Below are 8,840 nucleotides of genomic sequence, written 5' to 3'. Positions count from 1 at the left end.
GTTCTGATCCAATCAATTATTGGCTACTGAGAACTCCATTTTATAGGGATACTCAGACAATATTAAAAATAGCTGCCATTAATCCATGGCTTCCATGGATCATAAAGTCTTCTAGGGATTTCATGCATTCTTTTTTTTCTCTCTCTATAACAACCTTCTGAGATAGATACAATGATGATGTAGATATGGTGGTTCCCATTTTACAGATGATGGAACTGAGGCTGAGTAAAGTATATCACTTTATCCAAATCACAGTCATTGGTCTCACTCCAGAACCACTGTAATGTTTAAGTTTCTATAAGGAATATTGTCTGCATCTCACTTCTGTGCTACTGAAACTGTTAATAAATGATGATTATGAACAGTAAACACAGTAAAGTCAACAGGATATTACAGAGGATGCCTTCCACTATCCCAAAATAAAGTTGAATCCCATACCTATTAGAAATTATCTATGTTTTACTTCTAGAAATCAGTGAGTCGGGGTCATACAAAAATGAAGGTAGGGCTTTGACTAGATTTCTTCCAAGCTAAGGCATTCACTTCTCCAGCCAGGATGAGAATTTAGCTAAATATTCCCTTAAGGCAACACTAGATGGCGTGTGAGAACAAAAGAGATGGGAGACATTTATAGGATACAAGCAACCTCTTATTCCAATTTGCAGTAGAATTTATTTTCTGTAATGAATCATTAATGATTCAGGCCACCGATAACTAATGTGAGGAACACCTGACCTGATATTTTGCCAGTATAAATCTCTGCCTTATCTCCAATTTGGAGCACGACTTTGATAAATCGAAGTAGAAAGCCAGTTCTTTATTTTTGGCAGAAGATTAACCAAATGGATCTCCTGGCATTATTTCTATTCAGTAACTCTGGCATTACTGTAGCAAAATTAAAGTAAATTGAAAATCTGAGAACACGATAGAGTCAAGGAATACTCCTATGAGCTCTATAAAATTAATTTCTATGCTTTTTCAGACATAACAATATATGTTACCAGGAATGCAGGGCTTGTGACATTATGCAGGGCACAAACCAAAAAAGGGTACACACTAATTCTCTAGAGATCTTTATTTTTAGGTGGTCAGTGCACATCATCGCGAGCAGTTGAACTCCTGGTCAGTTGAACTCCTGAGGGGACAATTTGCACATTAGCCTTTTATTATATAGGATGTTATTTTGGCACAAGCTCAAGTGAGACCTTGGCGAGCAGGATGTGGTTCATTCTGTGGCTAGGTCTGCTCCGTGACTGAAATCAAGCAAGTCTCTTAACCTCTTAGTCTCATAACCTCATCTGAAAAAGGTGAGGGTGGGGCTTGATGAGCTTTAATGTCCATCTAAGCTCTAACCTTCTAGGATTATTTTAGGCTCCACACCTGAAGAGAGTACTCAAAAGTAGGGCATGTAATTTTAATCAAAGCCCAAAATTATTTCAGGACAGTGTTATAATAATTAATATTCAAGAGTTCTTAGAGGTACTTAGATGAAAGCTCCAAAGGATAGATGATCATAGCTTAGAAAATTCATTGAGTAATTAATTGCAGTGACTAACACTCTTCCTCCTGCCCTCCTTCCCCTTTGGGAGCTCAAGGGTAGAACACACAATCCAAGTGACTCCTATTTTTCCTAGCATGCCTAAAAGAGCCAAAGGAAATCTCCGATGTGATCCAGCATGCTTAGATTTGTCTTCTTGTTAATTGTTGCAAAATAGAACCTGTTTAATATCTAGCCTCATTTGCAATTCTAAACAGTCTAATAACATCCTTTGTCAACAGCATCAAATACCCACAAATTTCATTTCACACAGAAGTTGGCAGGAATTCATCTCTCCTGCTTTCTTTCTTCTATATTTCTTTATTGCATCTGTATGATATCACTTATATGTGAAATCTAAAATAATAATAATAATAATAGTAATAATAAAAACTCATAGAAACAGAAGAGGTTAGTAGTTGTTGGGAGATGGGGGGTTGGAGAGGGCAGGGTGGAGGTGGTCAACAGCACAAACTTCTAGGCGTAAGATAAGTAAATTCTGGGGATATAATGTGTACAGAATGGTGACAGTGCAGTATACTTGGAAGTTGCTAACAGAGTAGATCTTAAAAGTTCTCATCACAAGAAAAAGAAAGTGACTACATGAGGTGATGGATGTTAATGAAGCTTATTGTGGTAATTATTTTGCAATATATACATTTATTGAATTATTATGTTTTATACTTTCAACTAACATGATGTTATATGTCGATTATATATTAATAAAACTAGAGGAAAATTAGAGAAGATGTTTGGTCAGTCTTGTAACAGAGTGACTGTTTTCTGAAAGGGGTGCTGGACTATAGTACAAAGCCTCACACTTGGTCCAAGTAAAAGTCTGAAGTAGGGAAGCAAGGTCATAGCTGTATCAGTGGGCTCCAAAGGGGAAGCTAGAACTAAAGGGATTGGACTTGGATGAGGTCTTAGAATTATTTGTTCCTCTGTCTTTCCTTTTCACATATAAGGAAACTAAGGTCAGAGAAGTTGAGGTACTTGCCCATAGTCACACTTGGTCAGTGTGAGCCAACACTAGAATCCAGGATTCCTGATGCCCAAGTTCAGAACTCTTCCTCCACACCACATTGCCTGTCTTTTCAGTAATTGGATTTAGAAAAGGAAATGGAAAGCAGGTAATTTGCAAACTATGTAATTCTGCTGACTTAGTTGATTTTTGTGTGTGACTTCTGTTTTTGACACCATGAGACTCAAAGTTTTGTTTTTGTGCATTACAGAGTATATAGTATCTGAATAATCTAATTATTGCAGGTGTGTGTAATTAACTATTTTCTTCCCTGGATAAATAATTGCATTTTTTGATAGGCTTAGAATACATGCTCTTGACATTAATGTTAGGCATAGTAATAACTATCTCTACTGATACATTGTGTGGCTTGTATGTTTGTGTGTAAGTTAAAGTAAAGCCAAATGAATTAAGACAGGATGAAGCCAGCCATGAAGTGAGACAGGCTGAGTCAGTGTCTGCCAGGACTCTTGCAAAAGCCAAAGGCAACAGCAGCACTAAGATGCACTCTGATTTCGATTGCCTGGAGCCTTTTTTATTGTTGTTAATCCTCACCTGAGGAAATTTTTTCCATTGATTTTTTAGAGAGAGTGGGAGGGAAGGAGGGAGGAGGAGAGAGGGAGAGACAGAGAGAGAGAAACATTGATCTGAGAGAGACACATCAATTGGTTGCCTCCTGCACATGCCCTGATTAAGGTTGGGGATTGAGCCTTCAACCGAGGTATGTGCGCGTGACCAGAATTGAACCTGGGACCCTTCAGTCGGTTGGCCGATGATCTATCCACTGAGCCAAACCAGCTAGGGCTCTTCACTAATGTTTTGATGATATACCTATCTGATGTTGAATCTGTTGAATCTCTTGCATGTTTCACATTCTTTGAGCAAGATGTAGTCTTTCCCTTGGCATATGTCACTTCCTGCATCAGAGTCCTGATTATCAAGTTGGAGTCTTGGACTATGCAAATGTATCTCTTCTCCCACTTCTCAAAATAGCTTAGAGAATTACTGCAAAATAATGTCAGACTCATTATTTTGTGGATTATCTAGCCCGGAAATTAAAGTGAAATTCCAGGAATTGATCAGCTAGAATATGTGCTGGGTGGTATCATAAGTGTGGCATGTCAGAAGTTATGCTTGGGGGAAGTTAGCTCAGTGGTGAGGGATGGACAGGATTTAGACAGCAAATAAACAGTCAACTCCAAGAAATCAAGAGGGCTGAGTTAGAAATTGAGTTTAGAATCCTGAAGAGAGAGGGTCATGGAACCAGGCAGAGCAATGCACGGTGAGGAGAATGGAAGACCTGCTTGAGTCTATGTGTCAGGATCCAAACACGAGGCCTTAATAGTAGATCAAATAACAATATATTTGCCTTTAATAATAGAGTCATTGGGGAAAGTTAAGCTCCCATGAATGAAAGGGCATGTCAGGTCATGCGGAAATGATAAATACATTTTCCTTTATACTCCTCGCATTCGTTATTTAGGTACCTGCAAAATGTCTGTTGGTCTAAATCTTTAAAGGGGACAGAAGCTAGAAACAGAAGTGAGAGGTGGTGATGATGTTCTACCTGTGCCTTTGGAGCTCACATGTTCAGTAATTGCTCAATGGGACAAAGTAGCAGCTGATGGCCTCTTGAATGTACTGACTCTTCCTAGATGCATTGGCTTCTTCTTATTTATCATCCTAGGTTTTCTATCTACAAAAAGTAAGGAGAAAAATGGATTCATTAACTCAAATTCTACAGCAGATCACAAGTTACAAGTACAGACAGTTTTGGTCTTGATTTTAATAAAAGGTAACAAAATACTAAATTTATTGCCGCCTGCCAAAATCATGAGAATAAATGGATAATACTTTTTAAAAATCTTTTTCACATTTGATTAAGAAAAACAACAGCTACAAGATATAAACAGAACAAATTCTAGAATTTTTTTTGTGTTTTTTTTTTTTCCCCCCTGAAAGTTATTATTGATGCTGTTTTCCTGATATGTTGTTAGTTTCCAGGAAAGTGTCTTTTCTGTTTTGGGGTAGGCACATTTTATGTGATTAAGTAAATTTATTTTTCAGTGATTATTTTTCATTGCAGTTACATGTTACCTTACTTATAAGGGAAACCTGGAAAATCTTAAGCCAATTTAAAGAGTGCTCTGTTTTTAAGAATGACAAAAATAAAAGTAGCAGGACCTGTCTGATCTGTGTATTTGTAAATCATGTGAATGGATCGAGTTTAAATGTAGTTGATTTTTCTACGTATCTTATGAATACTAGAATTTTTGATTAAAGTTCTAGAATAAAGAAGCAGTTTTGCCTATAAAGTGACTACCGATTATTCTAAAACAAACCCTTTGAAGAAAATTTATGAGGAGTGAACGCCTTGGGGATCGTTATTACAAGTTTTTCTCATAGATCAAAGTGCACGGGAAACCCTTATACTGGAATATCTTTTGGAATAGACTCATGAGCCACATAAAAATCTCCCTCATAGACAATTCTTATGTGGTATTAGAATGTGTTTTATTGTAAAGCCAGTTAACTTACTTTATAGTCACATGTGAGCTGTAAGCTGTTCCTTGCCTTTTACGTGGTACTAATGGGGATGTCATTTGCAGTAATGCTTCTCTATTTTCTCAATTAAGGAGCTCTTTGTGTTTTAATTTCATAATAAACACATGTATCTTTGCTTTCATAACTTTTTTCACTTCTTTAGTTTTTCCTCTCAGTTTTGCTTTCAATTTTAGCTCAGCAAAGTTTTAAGTTGCTGGGTTATCCAAAGAAATTGGTGTTTTTAAAAAATATTGTTACTATATACCTAACTTTGTTATACTCCTGCCTCCCAACAATCTAAAAAAACAAACAAAAAAAAAAAACCCACACACACACAAAACCCAAAACCTTCTAAATACTTTGTGATTCCATTTGCTTTTTAAAAAAATTGTGGCAAAACATACATAAATAAAATTTATTGCTTTAACCATTTTAAGTATCCAATTCAGTGGCATTGAGTCCATTTGCTTTTCCATTGGATAAAAAGAAGGGGAGGGGGTCTGGAGTCATTCAGAAATATGCTTTTAGTAAGAAGTCTAACACCACAAATTAGTTGGTGAAATAAGAATATAGGTACCTTAATTTAACAGCTATTTCATTTTGATTTATATCATAACTTACTATTCATTTATTGTTCATTTAACCAATATTTGAACTTGAACAGAAAAACATTTTGAATTTTTAGTAATGTCTCAGTGAAATTGAATGTTTCTTTTAAGAATGTAGGCAGTAAACCACAATACTATTAGCAAAACACGGTTCTTTGTCACTAGTAGAGCTCACAGGTATTTTCATACCACATAACAGTTGTTGCAAATATCTTGAAAAGCTGTTTGTGCTTATCACTAGTGTGAAATTATGGAGGTTATAAGAACCACCATTAGATCTTATTATTGAATGTACTAGTTAAAAATAATTGCTACAATATTATTTATTACACTAGATGCAAAAATCCTTCCTAAAATACTAGCACACCAAATCTGGCAGCATGTGACAAGGATAATATATAATGACCAAGTTGGGTTTACTTCAGAAATGTAACATGATTTCACCTTTAACAATTCAGTTATAGCTCTGGCCGGTGTGGCTCAGTAGATTGGAGCATTGTCCCTTATACTGAAAGGTCACTGGTTCAATTCTTGGTCAGAATATACCCAGGTTGTGGTTTGAACACTGGTCAGGGGCAACTGATCAATGTTTCTCTCTCACATTGATGTTTCTCTCCCTTTCCCTTCCTCTTTCTCTAAAATCAATAAAAAACATATCCTCTAATACATATTTTTCTTAAAATGTTAAACAAGGGCCTAAAACAAATACAGTTTATCAGTTTAAAGACAGACCATGGTATTTCTGTCTTCAAGCTATTGACAATGATTGTAATGTATTTTAGAACAACAAAAATTGAAACTCGTAAAATTCTTCATGGAATAATTTACATTTACCAATGTACTTTTTCCCTTTCTTCACTTGCATTCTTATTTTTTTCTTCTTTCCATAAGTCTCATAAAGGAAAACAAACATAATCATTCTATGGTGCAAAAAGAAAGAAAACCATAGAGCCACTTGTCAAATTCCTTTAGGTCTCCTCACTGGTGACCATTGGCTATGACTTTATGTCTGTGTATCTCATCATACACATACCATCTTCAGTGTCAATATTTTATTTCATTGGTGGTAAATACTAGGTGTAAATCAGCCTCCAATTATAGTAATTTTAGATGACTATGAGAAATGGTTATTAAATAATCATGGTTATTCCTCCTAAAACTTCCAAGTAGAATTTCATCTCAGGATAATGATTTTGTGTAGGTGTTACTTCCAGAGGGATGTTTGGAGTGGTTTCGAGTTCTCATCTTTCCAACTGATTCCATAAAGCAGGCCTTTGAATTTTCCCCAGAAGTTGATCATTCTAATTTGATAAACCATGTAAATGGAGTTCAGATGCTTCCTCCCAGTATAGGGCCTTTTATCGATGGGTCTCACAATATTTTTGTTCCATCTTACTTTGCTAATCATTGCTGCCTATCCCTGCAGTTTTATAAAGTGCTTATCTGGCTTGGTTCTTTTTAACCTGTGACATATCATGAAGGCTTTGTGACAATCATCCTTCTCTTAGGACTGCATAGTTCATGAACTATGGAGCAAAGTGCTGGGTTTGGACACCAGTCTATCCCTTAAGATATCTGTGTGATTTGGGGTTAATTGTTCACCCTGGCATTGATGAAAGAGATGGAAGATACCAGTTATCTCCTACCATTGCATGAAGATTAAGTTAGTGAGTATATGTAAAGTGCTTAGAATAGTGTTTGGCACCCTCAAACAGAAGCCATTGTTATTTTCAGTGATAGTGCCTCTCAGAGACACATGAGATCATAGATGAGAAAGGGACTCTGAGTACTGCAGCTTTCCTGTCTTGTCTGCAACTAGATAGAGAGCTCCTTGAGGCCAGTTGATGTGTATAAGCCACACGGCTTTCAGCACAGACGGCCATGAGGAGATGGGTGCACAGCTATTACCTAAATGGATCAAAGAAAAATACCTAACCCTCTTTTTTTCTTTTGCTAAAAAATGGAATGTTTGAAATGATACTTTGAAATTCATTATTTTTTCTGATCATCTGAAATTGTTTCATTTTCATTCTATTTTATACCAACTAGTCATTGATGGCTCTCCCTGCTAAATTTACAAAGTGATTATCTGACTTGTCAGTGCTAAAAGGGAATCTCATGAAGGCTTTGTGACTATTCAGTGAGTGGTGGCTCTGCCTCTAAGCCCCAACTCATCAGTATCTTCTGCACAGTGTAAGAGAACATGGACGGACCGTGGTAGGTGAGAATCATGGGATAATGAAAAGAGCCTGTGTTGACGATGAAGAAAAGGTGATGTCTGACAGTTATTTTTTGAATTGGTTGCCGCTTTTTAGTTGTGGAATCGGAAGCCAGTTAAAATGGTGGTATTGATACTCAGGTCAGTCACAGAGTTGGGTGCTGGTTAAATGTAATAATATCTCTGAAGCACCTACTGTTACGGGACAGGGACCGGCCTGAGCGGGTCTGCCTCAGGGGCCTGTAGTGTGTGTGTTCTTGGCTTCAGGGAAGGAGAGATTTCACAACACGAGTCTAGGTGATTTTGAAAGTACGTTTATTAAAGCTGGGAACAGTGACACAAAGAAGGGCTTAGGACTGCAGAAGCGACAAAGAAGACAGGTTCAGGGGGTTAGCCCGGGATGAGCTGCCACTGCCCATTGCTCCCTAGGGTGCAAGTGTCTTGGGGACCCTCAAAGTTTAGGAGATGCATGGCGGCCTGTGGGGAAGAGGAGCGGGGAGGGAAAGGCCTGGGCCTGCTCCCTGGAGTGAGAGCCCTAGGGAGAGCATTAGTTGGGGCCTTTCTTGTTAAGGGTTTTAAAGGCTGGGAGCTTAGGGGAGGTCTTGGAAGGGTGGGGTGGTGGGGGTCTTAATAGAATATTCATCCGCTTTTCCAGTGTGCTCTTCCAGGGTCCTGGTCTGCACTGATTGGTCAGCGCCAGGGCAGGGCACGTGAGTCATTGCAGCCGGCTCTGGTGTTGCTCTCCTGGTTTTGCTGCTTCTCTGGGCCTGGAGCTGAAATCCAACTGAAGCCTAGATGTTATCTCTATGGAGGAAAGGTCAGGGGGTCCAAACCTCAGGACCCGGGCAGGAAAGGCCACCCTGGAGGCAGGCCCAGCACCAGTTTTGCCGTGGCTAGGTGCTCAGAGCTTCC

The sequence above is a fragment of the Myotis myotis genome, unplaced genomic scaffold (genome assembly GCF_014108235.1).
Source record: "Myotis myotis isolate mMyoMyo1 unplaced genomic scaffold, mMyoMyo1.p scaffold_m19_p_7, whole genome shotgun sequence".
Lineage (NCBI taxonomy): Eukaryota > Metazoa > Chordata > Mammalia > Chiroptera > Vespertilionidae > Myotis > Myotis myotis.
This window is presented reverse-complemented; position numbering follows the sequence as displayed.